Raw genomic sequence first — 24,956 nt, 5'->3', positions numbered from 1 at the left:
AAATGCTGCAAAGGAAATTAGAAAGTGCCATAATAGTGAAGAATGTTTTGGAAAAATTTATTAAAGGATATGCCGGCTTGAGAGCAACGCAATTAATTGTAGCTGAATTATGTAATTATACAGTGAATCGATCTACTCCAAGACATCGCAGTTTCATGCACACCATACCTGGAAGAGCTTTATTCGAAGGTTGTCAGGAAGAAGATGAAGAGATTGAAGATTTATTTTGAAGTGACTGAAGGAAATAATTTCCATGTAAAAATTGTACATAAATCATATCTTATTTTCTTGTGAGTTTATTACTCTCATCTCATGTATTATGTAAAAATTGTACATAAAAATTATATTTTTGATTTTTGAATGTTTAATATTTTCTTATATAATGATAGGATTAATAAATTTATTTGTAGTAGTAGTAAATGAGTGGTCATCCATATTTGTACATATCTCAAAGGGTTCATTATTTCACAAAAATCTTAATAATAATAAAACTATAAAAACTGCATTAACTCCGTTTATTATTACTAGATTTATATCTTACACTCCTTAAAGGAAATAAGCATCGAAATTTTGCTCGAATAATTTGAACCAATATACAGTGTCTTGCAAATCTCTAGTCAAAAATGTGATGGGAATTCTAAATTTATTGTGGGATTCTCTAAAAATTCCGGCGCTACGTAATAACAATATTTTTTTCCTAACGCTGCATTTAGATGTTTTTGTGCGGTCCCAACCCTATCTTGATTTTTCAATTTACTGTTTCCTTATTGGTTTTCCGATTTCTCTTAGAAGAATAAAAGGTATTCAATATAAATCTACACTGTACATGGAAATTTGCCTAATATTTCTCATTTCTTATAGAAAGCCTATTATATTATCTATTCATAATAATGAAATGCACAATTGAACGTACTACGTATTTCATCGAGTATATCATACATCATATGGAGAAATACAATGCTTCGATATGAAACAGCTTTCTCTTGATGCATACTCGAGAAATCAAATTCAGACAGCAATTGAATAACTATTAGTTATCTGTCCCAATATATGATATACCCGTCCCGGAAAGATCCATTCCATAGAAATCATTCAGAAATTCATATTCTTTCAATTATAAATCAATTAAACAATTATTTCGTTTATTCATCATTTATCATGATGAAAATTTTGTTAAATGTGGTATAGAGTAGTAAGTCATGAGAAGAAGAAGAATAGCATTCCACTAAACCATCCCTACATGCGCATCACAAATGGCGCATTCACTACTTTCTATTCATCAGAATATTAAAAGGTGATACTAGCAATTAGATATCGAAGAGAGGATACTTCGGTTATTGTGCTCCTGAAAGTTTCGCAAACAATAAAATTTCTACATTAGAAAATGTCTGAGAATATGGATATTGAAAAATTACACCAGTTAATTGTAATTAAGCAAAAACGAGCTAAACTACGGAAGGATACAAGAAAATCACTTCAAATTTCGGAATTGGAGAGAAAAATTTCAGAAGAAATGAAAAGAAAAGAGAAAAATGGCGAGATATGTATATCCGACTTGAAAAAGAAGAAATGTGATGAAACTAAGAAAACAAAAATGCTCCAAAAGAAATTAGAAAGTGCCATAATAGTAAAGAATGTTTTGGAAAAATTTATTAAAGGATATGCCGTCTTGAGAGCAACGCAATTAATTGTAGCTGAATTATGTAATTATACAGTGAATCGATCTACTCCAAGACATCGTAGTTTCATGCACACCATACCTGGAAGAGCTTTATTCGAAGGTTGTCAGGAAGAAGATGAAGGGATTGAAGATTTATTTTTAAGTGACTGAAGGAAATAATTTCCATGTAAAAATTGTACATAAATCATATCTTATTTTCTTGTGAGTTTATTACTTTCATCTAATGTATCATGTAAAAATTGTACATAAAAATTATATTTTTGATTCTTGAATGTTCAATATTTTCTTATATAATGATAGGATTAATAAATTTATTTGTAGTAGTAAATGAGTGGTCATAATATTTGTACATATCTCAAAGGGTTCATTATTTCACAAAAATCTTAATAATAATAAAACTATAAAAACTGCATTAACTCCGTTTATTATCACTAGATTTATATCTTATACTTCTTAAAGGAAATAAGCATCGAAATTTTGCTCGAATAATTTGAACCAATATACAGTGTCTTGCAAATCTCTAGTCAAAAATGTGATGGGAATTCTAAATTTATTGTGGGATTTTCTAAAAATTCCGGCGCTACGTAATAACAATATTTTTTTCATAACGCTGCATTTAGATGTTTTTGTGCGGTCCCAACCCTATCTTGATTTTTCAATTAACTGTTTCCGTATTGGTTTTCCGATTTCTCCTTGAAGAATAAAAGGTATTCAATATAAATCTACACTGTACATGGAAATTTGCCTAATTTTTCTCATTTCTTATAGAAAGCCTATTATATTATCTATTCATAATAATGAAATGCACAATTGAACGTACTACGTATTTCATCGAGTATATCATACATCATATGGAGAAATCCAATGCTTCGATATGAAACAGCTTTCTCTTAATGCATACTCGAGAAATCAAATTCAGACAGCAATTGAATAATCATTAGTTATCTGTCCCAATATATGATATACCCTTCCCGGAAAGATCTATTCGATAGAAATCATTCAGAAATTCATATTCTTTCAATTATAAATCAATTAGAACAATTATTTCGTTTATTCATCATATATCATGATGAAAATTTTGTTAAATGTGGTATAGAGTAGTTAGTCATGAGAAGAAGAAGAATAGCATTCCATTAAACCATCCCTACATGCGCATCTCAAATGGCGCATTCACTACTTTCTATTCGTCAGAATATTAAGAGGTGATACTAGCAATTAGATATCGAAGAGAGGATACTTCGGTTATTGTGCTCCTGAAAGTTTCGCAAACAATAAAATTTCTACATTAGAAAATGTCTGAGAATATGGATATTGAAAAATTACACCAGTTAATTGTAATTAAGCAAAAACGAGCTAAACTACGGAATGATACAAGAAAATCACTTCAAATTTCGGAATTGGAGAGAAAAATTTCAGAAGAAATGAAAAGAAAAGAGAAAAATGGCGAGATATGTATATCCGACTTGAAAAAAAAGAAATGTGATGAAACTAAGAAAACAAAAATGCTGCAAAGGAAATTAGAAAGTGCCATAATAGTGAAGAATGTTTTGGAAAAATTTATTAAAGGATATGCCGGCTTGAGAGCAACGCAATTAATTGTAGCTGAATTATGTAATTATACAGTGAATCGATCTACTCCAAGACATCGCAGTTTCATGCACACCATACCTGGAAGAGCTTTATTCGAAGGTTGTCAGGAAGAAGATGAAGAGATTGAAGATTTATTTTGAAGTGACTGAAAGAAATAATTTCCATGTAAAAATTGTACATAAATCATATCTTATTTTCTTGTGAGTTTATTACTCTCATCTCATGTATTATGTAAAAATTGTACATAAAAATTATATTTTTGATTTTTGAATGTTTAATATTTTCTTATATAATGATAGGATTAATAAATTTATTTGTAGTAGTAGTAAATGAGTGGTCATCCATATTTGTACATATCTCAAAGGGTTCATTATTTCACAAAAATCTTAATAATAATAAAACTATAAAAACTGCATTAACTCCGTTTATTATTACTAGATTTATATCTTACACTCCTCAAAGGAAATAAGCATCGAAATTTTGCTCGAATAATTTCAACCAATATACAGTGTCTTGCAAATCTCTAGTCAAAAATGTGATGGGAATTCTAAATTTATTGTGGGATTCTCTAAAAATTCCGGCGCTACGTAATAACAATATTTTTTTCCTAACGCTGCATTTAGATGTCTTTGTGCGGTCCCAACCCTATCTTGATTTTTCAATTAACTGTTTCCTTATTGGTTTTTCGATTTCTCTCAGAAGAATAAAAGGTATTCAATATAAATCTACACTGTACATGGAAATTTGCCTAATATTTCTCATTTCTTATAGAAAGCCTATTATATTATATATTCATAATAATGAAATGCACAATTGAACGTACTACGTATTTCATCGAGTATATCATACATCATATGGAGAAATACAATGCTTCGATATGAAACAGCTTTCTCTTAATGCATACTCGAGAAATCAAATTCAGACAGCAATTGAATAATTATTAGTTATCTGTCCCAATATATGATATACCCGTCCCGGAAAGATCCATTCCATAGAAATCATTCAGAAATTCATATTCTTTCAATTATAAATCAATTAGAACAATTATTTCGTTTATTCATCATTTATCATGATGAAAATTTTGTTAAATGTTGTATAGAGTAGTAAGTCATGAGAAGAAGAAGAATAGCATTCCACTAAACCATCCCTACATGCGCATCACAAATGGCGCATTCACTACTTTCTATTCATCAGAATATTAAAAGGTGATACTAGCAATTAGATATCGAAGAGAGGATACTTCGGTTATTGTGCTCCTGGAAGTTTCGCAAACAATAAAATTTCTACATCAGAAAATGTCTGAGAATATGGATATTGAAAAATTACACCAGTTAATTGTAATTAAGCAAAAACGAGCTAAACTACGGAAGGATACAAGAAAATCACTTCAAATTTCGGAATTGGAGAGAAAAATTTCAGAAGAAATGAAAAGAAAAGAGAAAAATGGCGAGATATGTATATCCGACTTGAAAAAGAAGAAATGTGATGAAACTAAGAAAACAAAAATGCTCCAAAAGAAATTAGAAAGTGCCATAATAGTGAAGAATGTTTTGGAAAAATTTATTAAAGGATATGCCGGCTTGAGAGCAACGCAATTAATTGTAGCTGAATTATGTAATTATACAGTGAATCGATCTACTCCAAGACATCGTAGTTTCATGCACACCATACCTGGAAGAGCTTTATTCGAAGGTTGTCAGGAAGAAGATGAAGAGATTGAAGATTTATTTTTAAGTGACTGAAGGAAATAATTTCCATGTAAAAATTGTACATAAATCATATCTTATTTTCTTGTGAGTTTATTACTTTCATCTAATGTATCATGTAAAAATTGTACATAAAAATTATATTTTTGATTCTTGAATGTTTAATATTTTCTTATATAATGATAGGATTAATAAATTTATTTGTAGTAGTAAATGAGTGGTCATAATATTTGTACATATCTCAAAGGGTTCATTATTTCACAAAAATCTTAATAATAATAAATCTATAAAAACTGCATTAACTCCGTTTATTATCACTAGATTTATATCTTATACTTCTTAAAGGAAATGAGCATCGAAATTTTGCTCGAATAATTTGAACCAATATACAGTGTCTTGCAAATCTCTAGTCAAAAATGTGATGGGAATTCTAAATTTATTGTAGGATTTTCTAAAAATTCCGGCGCTACGTAATAACAATATTTTTTTCATAACGCTGCATTTAGATGTTTTTGTGCGGTCCCAACCCTATCTTGATTTTTCAATTAACTGTTTCCGTATTGGTTTTCCGATTTCTCCTTGAAGAATAAAAGGTATTCAATATGAATCTACACTGTACATGGAAATTTGCCTAATTTTTCTCATTTCTTATAGAAAGCCTATTATATTATCTATTCATAATAATGAAATGCACAATTGAACGTACTACGTATTTCATCGAGTATATCATACATCATATGGAGAAATCCAATGCTTCGATATGAAACAGCTTTCTCTTAATGCATACTCGAAAAATCAAATTCAGACAGCAATTGAATAATCATTAGTTATCTGTCCCAATATATGATATACCCTTCCCGGAAAGATCTATTCGATAGAAATCATTCAGAAATTCATATTCTTTCAATTATAAATCAATTAGAACAATTATTTCGTTTATTCATCATATATCAGGATGAAAATTTTGTTAAATGTGGTATAGAGTAGTTAGTCATGAGAAGAAGAAGAATAGCATTCCATTAAACCATCCCTACGTGCGCATCTCAAATGGCGCATTCACTACTTTCTATTCTTCAGAATATTAAGAGGTGATACTAGCAATTAGATATCGAAGAGAGGATACTTCGGTTATTGTGCTCCTGAAAGTTTCGCAAACAATAAAATTTCTACATTAGAAAATGTCTGAGAATATGGATATTGAAAAATTACACCAGTTAATTGTAATTAAGCAAAAACGAGCTAAACTACGGAAGGATACAAGAAAATCACTTCAAATTTCGGAATTGGAGAGAAAAATTTCAGAAGAAATGAAAAGAAAAGAGAAAAATGGCGAGATATGTATATCCGACTTGAAAAAGAAGAAATGTGATGAAACTAAGAAAACAAAAATGCTCCAAAAGAAATTAGAAAGTGCCATAATAGTGAAGAATGTTTTGGAAAAATTTATTAAAGGATATGCCGGCTTGAGAGCAACGCAATTAATTGTAGCTGAATTATGTAATTATACAGTGAATCGATCTACTCCAAGACATCGTAGTTTCATGCACACCATACCTGGAAGAGCTTTATTCGAAGGTTGTCAGGAAGAAGATGAAGAGATTGAAGATTTATTTTTAAGTGACTGAAGGAAATAATTTCCATGTAAAAATTGTACATAAATCATATCTTATTTTCTTGTGAGTTTATTACTTTCATCTAATGTATCATGTAAAAATTGTACATAAAAATTATATTTTTGATTCTTGAATGTTTAATATTTTCTTATATAATGATAGGATTAATAAATTTATTTGTAGTAGTAAATGAGTGGTCATAATATTTGTACATATCTCAAAGGGTTCATTATTTCACAAAAATCTTAATAATAATAAAACTATAAAAACTGCATTAACTCCGTTTATTATTACTAGATTTATATCTTACACTCCTTAAAGGAAATAAGCATCGAAATTTTGCTCGAATAATTTGAACCAATATACAGTGTCTTGCAAATCTCTAGTCAAAAATGTGATGGGAATTCTAAATTTATTGTGGGATTCTCTAAAAATTCCGGCGCTACGTAATAACAATATTTTTTTCCTAACGCTGCATTTAGATGTTTTTGTGCGGTCCCAACCCTATCTTGATTTTTCAATTTACTGTTTCCTTATTGGTTTTCCGATTTCTCTTAGAAGAATAAAAGGTATTCAATATAAATCTACACTGTACATGGAAATTTGCCTAATATTTCTCATTTCTTATAGAAAGCCTATTATATTATCTATTCATAATAATGAAATGCACAATTGAACGTACTACGTATTTCATCGAGTATATCATACATCATATGGAGAAATACAATGCTTCGATATGAAACAGCTTTCTCTTGATGCATACTCGAGAAATCAAATTCAGACAGCAATTGAATAACTATTAGTTATCTGTCCCAATATATGATATACCCGTCCCGGAAAGATCCATTCCATAGAAATCATTCAGAAATTCATATTCTTTCAATTATAAATCAATTAGAACAATTATTTCGTTTATTCATCATATATCATGATGAAAATTTTGTTAAATGTGGTATAGAGTAGTTAGTCATGAGAAGAAGAAGAATAGCATTCCATTAAACCATCCCTACATGCGCATCTCAAATGGCGCATTCACTACTTTCTATTCGTCAGAATATTAAGAGGTGATACTAGCAATTAGATATCGAAGAGAGGATACTTCGGTTATTGTGCTCCTGAAAGTTTCGCAAACAATAAAATTTCTACATTAGAAAATGTCTGAGAATATGGATATTGAAAAATTACACCAGTTAATTGTAATTAAGCAAAAACGAGCTAAACTACGGAAGGATACAAGAAAATCACTTCAAATTTCGGAATTGGAGAGAAAAATTTCAGAAGAAATGAAAAGAAAAGAGAAAAATGGCGAGATATGTATATCCGACTTGAAAAAGAAGAAATGTGATGAAACTAAGAAAACAAAAATGCTGCAAAGGAAATTAGAAAGTGCCATAATAGTGAAGAATGTTTTGGAAAAATTTATTAAAGGATATGCCGGCTTGAGAGCAACGCAATTAATTGTAGCTGAATTATGTAATTATACAGTGAATCGATCTACTCCAAGACATCGCAGTTTCATGCACACCATACCTGGAAGAGCTTTATTCGAAGGTTGTCAGGAAGAAGATGAAGAGATTGAAGATTTATTTTTAAGTGACTGAAGGAAATAATTTCCATGTAAAAATTGTACATAAATCATATCTTATTTTCTTGTGAGTTTATTACTTTCATCTAATGTATCATGTGAAAATTGTACATAAAAATTATATTTTTGATTCTTGAATGTTTAATATTTTCTTATATAATGATAGGATTAATAAATTTATTTGTAGTAGTAAATGAGTGGTGATAATATTTGTACATATCTCAAAGGGTTCATTATTTCACAAAAATCTTAATAATAATAAAACTATAAAAACTGCATTCACTCCGTTTATTATCACTAGATTTATATCTTATACTCCTTAAAGGAAATAGGCATCGAAATTTTGCTCGAATAATTTGAACCAATATACAGTGTCTTGCAAATCTCTAGTCAAAAATGTGATGGGAATTCTAAATTTATTGTGGGATTTTCTAAAAATTCCGGCGCTACGTAATAACAATATTTTTTTCATAACGCTGCATTTAGATGTTTTTGTGCGGTCCCAACCCTATCTTGATTTTTCAATTAACTGTTTCCGTATTGGTTTTCCGATTTCTCCTTGAAGAATAAAAGGTATTCAATATAAATCTACACTGTACATGGAAATTTGCCTAATTTTTCTCATTTCTTATAGAAAGCCTATTATATTATCTATTCATAATAATGAAATGCACAATTGAACGTACTACGTATTTCATCGAGTATATCATACATCATATGGAGAAATCCAATGCTTCGATATGAAACAGCTTTCTCTTAATGCATACTCGAGAAATCAAATTCAGACAGCAATTGAATAATCATTAGTTATCTGTCCCAATATATGATATACCCTTCCCGGAAAGATCTATTCGATAGAAATCATTCAGAAATTCATATTCTTTCAATTATAAATCAATTAGAACAATTATTTCGTTTATTCATCATTTATCATGATGAAAATTTTGTTAAATGTGGTATAGAGTAGTTAGTCATGAGAAGAAGAAGAATAGCATTCCATTAAACCATCCCTACATGCGCATCTCAAATGGCGCATTCACTACTTTCTATTCGTCAGAATATTAAGAGGTGATACTAGCAATTAGATATCGAAGAGAGGATACTTCGGTTATTGTGCTCCTGAAAGTTTCGCAAACAATAAAATTTCTACATTAGAAAATGTCTGAGAATATGGATATTGAAAAATTACACCAGTTAATTGTAATTAAGCAAAAACGAGCTAAACTACGGAAGGATACAAGAAAATCACTTCAAATTTCGGAATTGGAGAGAAAAATTTCAGAAGAAATGAAAAGAAAAGAGAAAAATGGCGAGATATGTATATCCGACTTGAAAAAGAAGAAATGTGATGAAACTAAGAAAACAAAAATGCTGCAAAGGAAATTAGAAAGTGCCATAATAGTGAAGAATGTTTTGGAAAAATTTATTAAAGGATATGCCGGCTTGAGAGCAACGCAATTAATTCTAGCTGAATTATGTAATTATACAGTGAATCGATCTACTCCAAGACATCGCAGTTTCATGCACACCATACCTGGAAGAGCTTTATTCGAAGGTTGTCAGGAAGAAGATGAAGAGATTGAAGATTTATTTCGAAGTGACTGAAGGAAATAATTTCCATGTAAAAATTGTACATAAATCATATCTTATTTTCTTGTGAGTTTATTACTTTCATCTAATGTATCATGTAAAAATTGTACATAAAAATTATATTTTTGATTCTTGAATGTTTAATATTTTCTTATATAAAGATAGGATTAATAAATTTATTTGTAGTAGTAAATGAGTGGTCATAATATTTGTACATATCTCAAAGGGTTCATTATTTCACAAAAATCTTAATAATAATAAAACTATAAAAACTGCATTAACTCCGTTTATTATCACTAGATTTATATCTTATACTCCTTAAAGGAAATAGGCATCGAAATTTTGCTCGAATAATTTGAACCAATATACAGTGTCGTGCAAATCTCTAGTCAAAAATGTGATGGGAATTTTTAAATTTATTGTGGGATTTTCTAAAAATTCCGGCGCTACGTAATAACAATATTTTTTTCATAACGCTGCATTTAGATGTTTTTGTGCGGTCCCAACCCTATCTTGATTTTTCAATTAACTGTTTCCGTATTGGTTTTCCGATTTCTCCTTGAAGAATAAAAGGTATTCAATATAAATCTACACTGTACATGGAAATTTGCCTAATTTTTCTCATTTCTTATAGAAAGCCTATTATATTATCTATTCATAATAATGAAATGCACAATTGAACGTACTACGTATTTCATCGAGTATATCATACATCATATGGAGAAATCCAATGCTTCGATATGAAACAGCTTTCTCTTAATGCATACTCGAGAAATCAAAGTCAGACAGCAATTGAATAATCATTAGTTATCTGTCCCAATATATGATATACCCTTCCCGGAAAGATCTATTCGATAGAAATCATTCAGAAATTCATATTCTTTCAATTATAAATCAATTAGAACAATTATTTCGTTTATTCATCATTTATCATGATGAAAATTTTGTTAAATGTGGTATAGAGTAGTTAGTCATGAGAAGAAGAAGAATAGCATTCCATTAAACCATCCCTACATGCGCATCTCAAATGGCGCATTCACTACTTTCTATTCGTCAGAATATTAAGAGGTGATACTAGCAATTAGATATCGAAGAGAGGATACTTCGGTTATTGTGCTCCTGAAAGTTTCGCAAACAATAAAATTTCTACATTAGAAAATGTCTGAGAATATGGATATTGAAAAATTACACCAAATAATTGTAATTAAGCAAAAACGAGCTAAACTACGGAAGGATACAAGAAAATCACTTCAAATTTCGGAATTGGAGAGAAAAATTTCAGAAGAAATTAAAAGAAAAGAGAAAAATGGCGAGATATGTATATCCGACTTGAAAAAGAAGAAATGTGATGAAACTAAGAAAACAAAAATGCTGCAAAGGAAATTAGAAAGTGCCATAATAGTGAAGAATGTTTTGGAAAAATTTATTAAAGGATATGCCGGCTTGAGAGCAACGCAATTAATTCTAGCTGAATTATGTAATTATACAGTGAATCGATCTACTCCAAGACATCGCAGTTTCATGCACACCATACCTGGAAGAGCTTTATTCGAAGGTTGTCAGGAAGAAGATGAAGAGATTGAAGATTTATTTCGAAGTGACTGAAGGAAATAATTTCCATGTAAAAATTGTACATAAATCATATCTTATTTTCTTGTGAGTTTATTACTTTCATCTAATGTATCATGTAAAAATTGTACATAAAAATTATATTTTTGATTCTTGAATGTTTAATATTTTCTTATATAAAGATAGGATTAATAAATTTATTTGTAGTAGTAAATGAGTGGTCATAATATTTGTACATATCTCAAAGGGTTCATTATTTCACAAAAATCTTAATAATAATAAAACTATAAAAACTGCATTAACTCCGTTTATTATCACTAGATTTATATCTTATACTCCTTAAAGGAAATAGGCATCGAAATTTTGCTCGAATAATTTGAACCAATATACAGTGTCGTGCAAATCTCTAGTCAAAAATGTGATGGGAATTTTTAAATTTATTGTGGGATTTTCTAAAAATTCCGGCGCTACGTAATAACAATATTTTTTTCATAACGCTGCATTTAGATGTTTTTGTGCGGTCCCAACCCTATCTTGATTTTTCAATTAACTGTTTCCGTATTGGTTTTCCGATTTCTCCTTGAAGAATAAAAGGTATTCAATATAAATCTACACTGTACATGGAAATTTGCCTAATTTTTCTCATTTCTTATAGAAAGCCTATTATATTATCTATTCATAATAATGAAATGCACAATTGAACGTACTACGTATTTCATCGAGTATATCATACATCATATGGAGAAATCCAATGCTTCGATATGAAACAGCTTTCTCTTAATGCATACTCGAGAAATCAAAGTCAGACAGCAATTGAATAATCATTAGTTATCTGTCCCAATATATGATATACCCTTCCCGGAAAGATCTATTCGATAGAAATCATTCAGAAATTCATATTCTTTCAATTATAAATCAATTAGAACAATTATTTCGTTTATTCATCATTTATCATGATGAAAATTTTGTTAAATGTGGTATAGAGTAGTTAGTCATGAGAAGAAGAAGAATAGCATTCCATTAAACCATCCCTACATGCGCATCTCAAATGGCGCATTCACTACTTTCTATTCGTCAGAATATTAAGAGGTGATACTAGCAATTAGATATCGAAGAGAGGATACTTCGGTTATTGTGCTCCTAAAAGTTTCGCAAACAATAAAATTTCTACATTAGAAAATGTCTGAGAATATGGATATTGAAAAATTACACCAGTTAATTGTAATTAAGCAAAAACGAGCTAAACTACGGAAGGATACAAGAAAATCACTTCAAATTTCGGAATTGGAGAGAAAAATTTCAGAAGAAATGAAAAGAAAAGAGAAAAATGGCGAGATATGTATATCCGACTTGAAAAAGAAGAAATGTGATGAAACTAAGAAAACAAAAATGCTGCAAAGGAAATTAGAAAGTGCCATAATAGTGAAGAATGTTTTGGAAAAATTTATTAAAGGATATGCCGGCTTGAGAGCAACGCAATTAATTGTAGCTGAATTATGTAATTATACAGTGAATCGATCTACTCCAAGACATCGCAGTTTCATGCACACCATACCTGGAAGAGCTTTATTCGAAGGTTGTCAGGAAGAAGATGAAGAGATTGAATATTTATTTTGAAGTGACTGAAGGAAATAATTTCCATGTAAAAATTGTACATAAATCATATCTTATTTTCTTGTGAGTTTATTACTCTCATCTCATGTATTATGTAAAAATTGTACATAAAAATTATATTTTTGATTTTTGAATGTTTAATATTTTCTTATATAATGATAGAATTAATAAATTTATTTGTAGTAGTAGTAAATGAGTGGTCATCCATATTTGTACATATCTCAGAGGGTTCATTATTTCACAAAAATCTCAATAATAATAAAACTATAAAAACTGCATTAACTCCGTTTATTATTACTAGATTTATATCTTACACTCCTTAAAGGAAATAAGCATCGAAATTTTGCTCGAATAATTTGGACCAATATACAGTGTCTTGCAAATCTCTAGTCAAAAATGTGATGGGAATTCTAAATTTATTGTGGGATTCTCTAAAAATTCCGGCGCTACGTAATAACAATATTTTTTTCCTAACGCTGCATTTAGATGTTTTTGTGCGGTCCCAACCCTATCTTGATTTTTCAGTTTACTGTTTCCTTATTGGTTTTCCGATTTCTCTTAGAAGAATAAAAGGTATTCAATATAAATCTACACTGTACATGGAAATTTGCCTAATATTTCTCATTTCTTATAGAAAGCCTATTATATTATCTATTCATAATAATGAAATGCACATTCGAACGTACTACGTATTTCATCGAGTATATCATACATCATATGGAGAAATACAATGCTTCGATATGAAACAGCTTTCTCTTGATGCATACTCGAGAAATCAAATTCAGACAGCAATTGAATAATTATTAGTTATCTGTCCCAATATATGATATACCCGTCCCCGAAAGATCCATTCGATAGAAATCATTCAGAAATTCATATTCTTTCAATTATAAATCAATTAGAACAATTATTTCGTTTATTCATCATTTATCATGATGAAAATTTTGTTGAATGTGGTATAGAGTAGTTAGTCATGAGAAGAAGAAGAATAGCATTCCATTAAACCATCCCTACATGCGCATCTCAAATGACGCATTCACTACTTTCTATTCGTCAGAATATTAAGAGGTGATACTAGCAATTAGATATCGAAGAGAGGATACTTCGGTTATTGTGCTCCTGGGAGTTTCGCAAACAATAAAATTTCTACATTAGAAAATGTCTGAGAATATGGATATTGAAAAATTACACCAGCTAATTGTAATTAAGCAAAAACGAGCTAAACTACGGAAGGAGACAAGAAAATCACTTCTAATTTCGGAATTGGAGAGAAAAATTTCAGAAGAAATGAAAAGAAAAGAGAAAAATGGCGAGATATGTATATCCGACTTGAAAAAGAAGAAATGTGATGAAACTAAGAAAACAAAAATGCTGCAAAGGAAATTAGAAAGTGCCATAATAGTGAAGAATGTTTTGGAAAAATTTATTAAAGGATATGCCGGCTTGAGAGCAACGCAATTAATTGTAGCTGAATTATGTAATTATACAGTGAATCGATCTACTCCAAGACATCGCAGTTTCATGCACACCATACCTGGAAGAGCTTTATTCGAAGGTTGTCAGGAAGAAGATGAAGAGATTGAAGATTTATTTTGAAGTGACTGAAGGAAATAATTTCCATGTAAAAATTGTACATTAATCATATCTTATTTTCTTGTGAGTTTATTACTTTCATCTAATGTATCATGTAAAAATTGTACATAAAAATTATATTTTTGATTCTTGAATGTTTAATATTTTCTTATATAATGATAGGATTAATAAATTTATTTGTAGTAGTAAATGAGTGGTCATAATATTTGTACATATCTCAAAGGTTTCATTATTTCACAAAAATCTTAATAATAATAAAACTATAAAAACTGCATTAACTCCGTTTATAACACTAGATTTATATCTTATACTTCTTAAAGGAATTAAGCATCGAAATTTTGCTCGAATAATTTGAACCAATATACAGTGTCTTGCAAATCTCTAGTCAAAAATGTGATGGGAATTCTAAATTTATTGTGGGATTTTCTAAAAATTCCGGCGCTACGTAATAACAATATTTTTTTCATAACGCTGCATTTAGATGTTTTTGTGCGGTCCCAACCCTATCTTGATTTTTCAATTAACTGTTTCCTTATTGGTTTTCCGATTTCTCCTTGAAGAATAAAAGGTATTCAATATAAATCTACACTGTACATGGAAATTTGCCTAATTTTTCTCATTTCTTATAGAAAGCCTATTATATTATCTATTCATAATAATGAAATGCACAATTGAACGTACTACGTATTTCACTGAGTATATCATACATCATATGGAGAAATCCAATGCTTCGATATGAAACAGCTTTCTCTTAATGCATTCTCGAGAAATCAAATTCAGACAGCAATCTGAATAATCATTAGTTATCTGTCCCAATATATGATATACCCTTCCCGGAAAGATCTATTCGATAGAAATCATTCAGAAATTCATATTCTTTCAATTATAAATCAATTAGAACAATTATTTCGTTTATTCATCATTTATCATGATGAAAATTTTGTTAAATGTGGTATAGAGTAGTAAGTCATGAGAAGAAGAAGAATAGCATTCCACTAAACCATCCCTACATGCGCATCACAAATGGCGCATTCACTACTTTCTATTCATCAGAATATTAAAAGGTGATACTAGCAATCAGATATCGAAGAGAGGATACTTCGGTTATTGTGCTCCTGGAAGTTTCGCAAACAATAAAATTTCTACATTAGAAAATGTCTGAGAATATGGATATTGAAAAATTACACCAGTTAATTGTAATAAAGCAAAAACGAGCTAAACTACGGAATGATACAAGAAAATCACTTCAAATTTCGGAATTGGAGAGAAAAATTTCAGAAGAAATGAAAAGAAAAGAGAAAAATGGCGAGATATGTATATCCGACTTGAAAAAAAAGAAATGTGATGAAACTAAGAAAACAAAAATGCTGCAAAGGAAATTAGAAAGTGCCATAATAGTGAAGAATGTTTTGGAAAAATTTATTAAAGGATATGCCGGCTTGAGAGCAACGCAATTAATTGTAGCTGAATTATGTAATTATACAGTGAATCGATCTACTCCAAGACATCGCAGTTTCATGCACACCATACCTGGAAGAGCTTTATTCGAAGGTTGTCAGGAAGAAGATGAAGAGATTGAAGATTTATTTTGAAGTGACTGAAGGAAATAATTTCCATGTAAAAATTGTACATAAATCATATCTTATTTTCTTGTGAGTTTATTACTTTCATCTAATGTATCATGTAAAAATTGTACATAAAAATTATATTTTTGATTCTTGAATGTTCAATATTTTCTTATATAATGATAGGATTAATAAATTTATTTGTAGTAGTAAATGAGTGGTCATAATATTTGTACATATCTCAAAGGGTTCATTATTTCACAAAAATCTTAATAATAATAAAACTATAAAAACTGCATTAACTCCGTTTATTATCACTAGATTTATATCTTATACTTCTTAAAGGAAATAAGCATCGAAATTTTGCTCGAATAATTTGAACCAATATACAGTGTCTTGCAAATCTCTAGTAAAAAATGTGATGGGAATTCTAAATTTATTGTGGGATTTTCTAAAAATTCCGGCGCTACGTAATAACAATATTTTTTTCATAACGCTGCATTTAGATGTTTTTGTGCGGTCCCAACCCTATCTTGATTTTTCAATTAACTGTTTCCTTATTGGTTTTCCGATTTCTCCTTGAAGAATAAAAGGTATTCAATATAAATCTACACTGTACATGGAAATTTGCCTAATTTTTCTCATTTCTTATAGAAAGCCTATTATATTATCTATTCATAATAATGAAATGCACAATTGAACGTACTACGTATTTCATCGAGTATATCATACATCATATGGAGAAATCCAATGCTTCGATATGAAACAGCTTTCTCTTAATGCATACTCGAGAAATCAAATTCAGACAGCAATTGAATAATCATTAGTTATCTGTCCCAATATATGATATACCCGTCCCGGAAAGATCCATTCCATAGAAATCATTCAGAAATTCATATTCTTTCAATTATAAATCAATTAGAACAATTATTTCGTTTATTCATCATTTATCATGATGAAAATTTTGTTAAATGTGGTATAGAGTAGTTAGTCATGAGAAGAAGAAGAATAGCATTCCATTAAACCATCCCTACATGCGCATCTCAAATGGCGCATTCACTACTTTCTATTCGTCAGAATATTAAGAGGTGACACTAGCAATTAGATATCGAAAAGAGGATACTTCGGTTATTGTGCTCCTGAAAGTTTCGCAAACAATAAAATTTCTACATTAGAAAATGTCTGAGAATATGGATATTGAAAAATTACACCAGTTAATTGTAATTAAGCAAAAACGAGCTAAACTACGGAATGATACAAGAAAATCACTTCAAATTTCGGAATTGGAGAGAAAAATTTCAGAAGAAATGAAAAGAAAAGAGAAAAATGGCGAGATATGTATATCCGACTTGAAAAAAAAGAAATGTGATGAAACTAAGAAAACAAAAATGCTGCAAAGGAAATTAGAAAGTGCCATAATAGTGAAGAATGTTTTGGAAAAATTTATTAAAGGATATGCCGGCTTGAGAGCAACGCAATTAATTGTAGCTGAATTATGTAATTATACAGTGAATCGATCTACTCCAAGACATCGCAGTTTCATGCACACCATACCTGGAAGAGCTTTATTCGAAGGTTGTCAGGAAGAAGATGAAGAGATTGAAGATTTATTTTGAAGTGACTGAAGGAAATAATTTCCATGTAAAAATTGTACATAAATCATATCTTATTTTCTTGTGAGTTTATTACTCTCATCTCATGTATTATGTAAAAATTGTACATAAAAATTATATTTTTGATTTTTGAATGTTTAATATTTTCTTATATAATGATAGGATTAATAAATTTATTTGTAGTAGTAGTAAATGAGTGGTCATCCATATTTGTACATATCTCAAAGGGTTCATTATTTCACAAAAATCTTAATAATAATAAAACTATAAAAACTGCATTAACTCCGTTTATTATTACTAGATTTATATCTTACACTCCTTAAAGGAAATAAGCATCGAAATTTTGCTCGAATAATTTCAACCAATATACAGTGTCTTGCAAATCTCTAGTCAAAAATGTGATGGGAATTCTAAATTTATTGTGGGATTCTCTAAAAATTCCGGCGCTACGTAATAACAATATTTTTTTCCTAACGCTGCATTTAGATGTTTTTGTGCGGTCCCAACCCTATCTTGATTTTTCAATTAACTGTTTCCTTATTGGTTTTCCGATTTCTCTCAGAAGAATAAAAGGTATTCAATATAAATCTACACTGTACATGGAAATTTGCCTAATATTTCTCATTTCTTATAGAAAGCCTATTATATTATCTATTCATAATAATGAAATGCACAATTGAACGTACTACGTATTTCATCGAGTATATCATACATCATATGGAGAAATACAATGCTTCGATATGAAACAGCTTTCTCTTAATGCATACTCGAGAAATCAAATTCAGACAGCAATTGAATAATTATTAGTTATCTGTCCCAATATATGATATACCCGTCCCGGAAAGATCCATTCCATAGAAATCATTCAGAAATTCATATTCTTTCAATTATAAATCAATTAGAACAATTATTTCGTTTATTCATCATTTATCATGATGAAAATTTTGTTAAATGTGGTATAGAGTAGTAAGTCATGAGAAGAAGAAGAATAGCATTCCACTAAACCATCCCTACATGCGCATCACAAATGGCGCATTCACTACTTTCTATTCATCAGAATATTAAAAGGTGATACTAGCAATTAGATATCGAAGAGAGGATACTTCGGTTATTGTGCTCCTGGAAGTTTCGCAAACAATAAAATTTCTACATCAGAAAATGTCTGAGAATATGGATATTGAAAAATTACACCAGTTAATTGTAATTAAGCAAAAACGAGCTAAACTACGGAAGGATACAAGAAAATCACTTCAAATTTCGGAATTGGAGAGAAAAATTTCAGAAGAAATGAAAAGAAAAGAGAAAAATGGCGAGATATGTATATCTGACTTGAAAAAGAAGAAATGTGATGAAACTAAGAAAACAAAAATGCTCCAAAAGAAATTAGAAAGTGCCATAATAGTGAAGAATGTTTTGGAAAAATTTATTAAAGGATATGCCGGCTTGAGAGCAACGCAATTAATTGTAGCTGAATTATGTAATTATACAGTGAATCGATCTACTCCAAGACATCGTAGTTTCATGCACACCATACCTGGAAGAGCTTTATTCGAAGGTTGTCAGGAAGAAGATGAAGAGATTGAAGATTTATTTTTAAGTGACTGAAGGAAATAATTTCCATGTAAAAATTGTACATAAATCATATCTTATTTTCTTGTGAGTTTATTACTTTCATCTAATGTATCATGTAAAAATTGTACATAAAAATTATATTTTTGATTCTTGAATGTTTAATATTTTCTTATATAATGATAGGATTAATAAATTTATTTGTAGTAGTAAATGAGTGGTCATAATATTTGTACATATCTCAAAGGGTTCATTATTTCACAAAAATCTTAATAATAATAAATCTATAAAACTGCATTAACTCCGTTTATTATCACTAGATTTATATCTTATACTTCTTAAAGGAAATGAGCATCGAAATTTTGCTCGAATAATTTGAACCAATATACAGTGTCTTGCAAATCTCTAGTCGAAAATGTGATGGGAATTCTAAATTTATTGTGGGATTTTCTAAAAATTCCGGCGCTACGTAATAACAATATTTTTTTCATAACGCTGCATTTAGATGTTTTTGTGCGGTCCCAACCCTATCTTGATTTTTCAATTAACTGTTTCCGTATTGGTTTTCCGATTTCTCCTTGAAGAATAAAAGGTATTCAATATGAATCTACACTATACATGGAAATTTGCCTAATTTTTCTCATTTCTTATAGAAAGCCTATTATATTATCTATTCATAATAATGAAATGCACAATTGAACGTACTACGTATTTCATCGAGTATATCATACATCATATGGAGAAATCCAATGCTTCGATATGAAACAGCTTTCTCTTAATGCATACTCGAGAAATCAAATTCAGACAGCAATTGAATAATCATTAGTTATCTGTCCCAATATATGATATACCCTTCCCGGAAAGATCTATTCGATAGAAATCATTCAGAAATTCATATTCTTTCAATTATAAATCAATTAGAACAATTATTTCGTTTATTCATCATATATCAGGATGAAAATTTTGTTAAATGTGGTATAGAGTAGTTAGTCATGAGAAGAAGAAGAATAGCATTCCATTAAACCATCCCTACATGCGCATCTCAAATGGCGCATTCACTACTTTCTATTCTTCAGAATATTAAGAGGTGATACTAGCAATTAGATATCGAAGAGAGGATACTTCGGTTATTGTGCTCCTGAAAGTTTCGCAAACAATAAAATTTCTACATTAGAAAATGTCTGAGAATATGGATATTGAAAAATTACACCAGTTAATTGTAATTAAGCAAAAACGAGCTAAACTACGGAAGGATACAAGAAAATCACTTCAAATTTCGGAATTGGAGAGAAAAATTTCAGAAGAAATGAAAAGAAAAGAGAAAAATGGCGAGATATGTATATCCGACTTGAAAAAGAAGAAATGTGATGAAACTAAGAAAACAAAAATGCTGCAAAGGAAATTAGAAAGTGCCATAATAGTGAAGATTGTTTTGGAAAAATTTATTAAAGGATATGCCGGCTTGAGAGCAACGCAATTAATTGTAGCTGAATTATGTAATTATACAGTGAATCGATCTACTCCAAGACATCGCAGTTTCATGCACACCATACCTGGAAGAGCTTTATTCGAAGGTTGTCAGGAAGAAGATGAAGAGATTGAAGATTTATTTTGAAGTGACTGAAGGAAATAATTTCCATGTAAAAATTGTACATAAATCATATCTTATTTTCTTGTGAGTTTATTACTCTCATCTCATGTATTATGTAAAAATTGTACATAAAAATTATATTTTTGATTTTTGAATGTTTAATATTTTCTTATATAATGATAGGATTAATAAATTTATTTGTAGTAGTAGTAAATGAGTGGTCATCCATATTTGTACATATCTCAAAGGGTTCATTATTTCACAAAAATCTTAATAATAATAAAACTATAAAAACTGCATTAACTCCGTTTATTATTACTAGATTTATATCTTACACTCCTTAAAGGAAATAAGCATCGAAATTTTGCTCGAATAATTTCAACCAATATACAGTGTCTTGCAAATCTCTAGTCAAAAATGTGATGGGAATTCTAAATTTATTGTGGGATTCTCTAAAAATTCCGGCGCTACGTAATAACAATATTTTTTTCCTAACGCTGCATTTAGATGTTTATGTGCGGTCCCAACCCTATCTTGATTTTTCAATTTACTGTTTCCTTATTGGTTTTCCGATTTCTCTTAGAAGAATAAAAGGTATTCAATATAAATCTACACTGTACATGGAAATTTGCCTAATATTTCTCATTTCTTATAGAAAGCCTATTATATTATCTATTCATAATAATGAAATGCACAATTGAACGTACTACGTATTTCATCGAGTATATCATACATCATATGGAGAAATACAATGCTTCGATATGAAACAGCTTTCTCTTGATGCATACTCGAGAAATCAAATTCAGACAGCAATTGAATAACTATTAGTTATCTGTCCCAATATATGATATACCCGTCCCGGAAAGATCCATTCCATAGAAATCATTCAGAAATTCATATTCTTTCAATTATAAATCAATTAGAACAATTATTTCGTTTATTCATCATATATCATGATGAAAATTTTGTTAAATGTGGTATAGAGTAGTTAGTCATGAGAAGAAGAAGAATAGCATTCCATTAAACCATCCCTACATGCGCATCTCAAATGGCGCATTCACTACTTTCTATTCGTCAGAATATTAAGAGGTGATACTAGCAATTAGATATCGAAGAGAGGATACTTCGGTTATTGTGCTCCTGAAAGTTTCGCAAACAATAAAATTTCTACATTAGAAAATGTCTGAGAATATGGATATTGAAAAATTACACCAGTTAATTGTAATTAAGCAAAAACGAGCTAAACTACGGAAGGATACAAGAAAATCACTTCAAATTTCGGAATTGGAGAGAAAAATTTCAGAAGAAATGAAAAGAAAAGAGAAAAATGGCGAGATATGTATATCCGACTTGAAAAAGAAGAAATGTGATGAAACTAAGAAAACAAAAATGCTGCAAAGGAAATTAGAAAGTGCCATAATAGTGAAGAATGTTTTGGAAAAATTTATTAAAGGATATGCCGGCTTGAGAGCAACGCAATTAATTGTAGCTGAATTATGTAATTATACAGTGAATCGATCTACTCCAAGACATCGCAGTTTCATGCACACCATACCTGGAAGAGCTTTATTCGAAGGTTGTCAGGAAGAAGATGAAGAGATTGAAGATTTATTTTGAAGTGACTGAAGGAAATAATTTCCATGTAAAAATTGTACATAAATCATATCTTATTTTCTTGTGAGTTTATTACTCTCATCTCATGTATTATGTAAAAATTGTACATAAAAATTATATTTTTGATTTTTGAATGTTTAATATTTTCTTATATAATGATAGGCTTAATAAATTTATTTGTAGTAGTAGTAAATGAGTGGTCATCCATATTTGTACATATCTCAAAGGGTTCATTATTTCACAAAAATCTTAATAATAATAAAACTATAAAAACTGCATTAACTCCGTTTATTATTACTAGATTTATATCTTACACTCCTTAAAGGAAATAAGCATCGAAATTTTGCTGGAATAATTTGAACCAATATACAGTGTCTTGCAAATCTCTAGTCAAAAATGTGATGGGAATTCTAAATTTATTGTGGGATTCTCTAAAAATTCCGGCGCTACGTAATAACAATATTTTTTTCCTAACGCTGCATTTAGATGTTTTTGTGCGGTCCCAACCCTATCTTGATTTTTCAATTTACTGTTTCCTTATTGGTTTTCCGATTTCTCTTAGAAGAATAAAAGGTATTCAATATAAATCTACACTGTACATGGAAATTTGCCTAATATTTCTCATTTCTTATAGAAAGCCTATTATATTATCTATTCATAATAATGAAATGCACAATTGAACGTACTACGTATTTCATCGAGTATATCATACATCATATGGAGAAATACAATGCTTCGATATGAAACAGCTTTCTCTTGATGCATACTCGAGAAATCAAATTCAGACAGCAATTGAATAACTATTAGTTATCTGTCCCAATATATGATATACCCGTCCCGGAAAGATCCATTCCATAGAAATCATTCAGAAATTCATATTCTTTCAATTATAAATCAATTAGAACAATTATTTCGTTTATTCATCATATATCATGATGAAAATTTTGTTAAATGTGGTATAGAGTAGTTAGTCATGAGAAGAAGAAGAATAGCATTCCATTAAACCATCCCTACATGCGCATCTCAAATGGCGCATTCACTACTTTCTATTCGTCAGAATATTAAGAGGTGATACTAGCAATTAGATATCGAAGAGAGGATACTTCGGTTATTGTGCTCCTAAAAGTTTCGCAAACAATAAAATTTCTACATTAGAAAATGTCTGAGAATATGGATATTGAAAAATTACACCAGTTAATTGTAATTAAGCAAAAACGAGCTAAACTACGGAAGGATACAAGAAAATCACTTCAAATTTCGGAATTGGAGAGAAAAATTTCAGAAGAAATGAAAAGAAAAGAGAAAAATGGCGAGATATGTATATCCGACTTGAAAAAGAAGAAATGTGATGAAACTAAGAAAACAAAAATGCTGCAAAGGAAATTAGAAAGTGCCATAATAGTGAAGAATGTTTTGGAAAAATTTATTAAAGGATATGCCGGCTTGAGAGCAACGCAATTAATTGTAGCTGAATTATGTAATTATACAGTGAATCGATCTACTCCAAGACATCGCAGTTTCATGCACACCATACCTGGAAGAGCTTTATTCGAAGGTTGTCAGGAAGAAGATGAAGAGATTGAAGATTTATTTTGAAGTGACTGAAGGAAATAATTTCCATGTAAAAATTGTACATAAATCATATCTTATTTTCTTGTGAGTTTATTACTCTCATCTCATGTATTATGTAAAAATTGTACATAAAAATTATATTTTTGATTTTTGAATGTTTAATATTTTCTTATATAATGATAGGCTTAATAAATTTATTTGTAGTAGTAGTAAATGAGTGGTCATCCATATTTGTACATATCTCAAAGGGTTCATTATTTCACAAAAATCTTAATAATAATAAAACTATAAAAACTGCATTAACTCCGTTTATTATTACTAGATTTATATCTTACACTCCTTAAAGGAAATAAGCATCGAAATTTTGCTGGAATAATTTGAACCAATATACAGTGTCTTGCAAATCTCTAGTCAAAAATGTGATGGGAATTCTAAATTTATTGTGGGATTCTCTAAAAATTCCGGCGCTACGTAATAACAATATTTTTTTCCTAACGCTGCATTTAGATGTTTTTGTGCGGTCCCAACCCAATCTTGATTTTTCAATTTACTGTTTCCTTATTGGTTTTCCGATTTCTCTTAGAAGAATAAAAGGTATTCAATATAAATCTACACTGTACATGGAAATTTGCCTAATATTTCTCATTTCTTATAGAAAGCCTATTATATTATCTATTCATAATAATGAAATGCACAATTGAACGTACTACGTATTTCATCGAGTATATCATACATCATATGGAGAAATACAATGCTTCGATATGAAACAGCTTTCTCTTGATGCATACTCGAGAAATCAAATTCAGACAGCAATTGAATAACTATTAGTTATCTGTCCCAATATATGATATACCCGTCCCGGAAAGATCCATTCCATAGAAATCATTCAGA

Source organism: Harmonia axyridis, chromosome 4 (genome assembly GCF_914767665.1).
Source record: "Harmonia axyridis chromosome 4, icHarAxyr1.1, whole genome shotgun sequence".
NCBI classification, from domain to species: Eukaryota; Metazoa; Arthropoda; class Insecta; order Coleoptera; family Coccinellidae; genus Harmonia; species Harmonia axyridis.
This window is presented reverse-complemented; position numbering follows the sequence as displayed.